The following is a 223-nucleotide window of genomic DNA, read 5'->3' as shown; positions in this document are numbered from 1 at the left end:
CTCCTATAGCTCTGGGGTGTCTACCTCCCTGTAACTCCTGTCTATTACATCCTCACTTTCCCTAACAAGCTGAAGGTAATCGAGCTGCAGCTCCAATTCCCTAAGACAGTCTCTAAGGAGCTGCATCTCGATGCACCTGGTATAGATCTGGTCATCAGGGAGGCTCACATCTGACACCCAGAACAGCACAGTGGCCATGCAGACATACCCCCATTCTTTCAAG

This window comes from Hypanus sabinus, chromosome 9, assembly GCF_030144855.1.
Source record: "Hypanus sabinus isolate sHypSab1 chromosome 9, sHypSab1.hap1, whole genome shotgun sequence".
Lineage (NCBI taxonomy): Eukaryota > Metazoa > Chordata > Chondrichthyes > Myliobatiformes > Dasyatidae > Hypanus > Hypanus sabinus.
The sequence above is the reverse complement of the archived record's forward strand: the minus strand, read 5'-3'. Positions refer to the sequence as shown.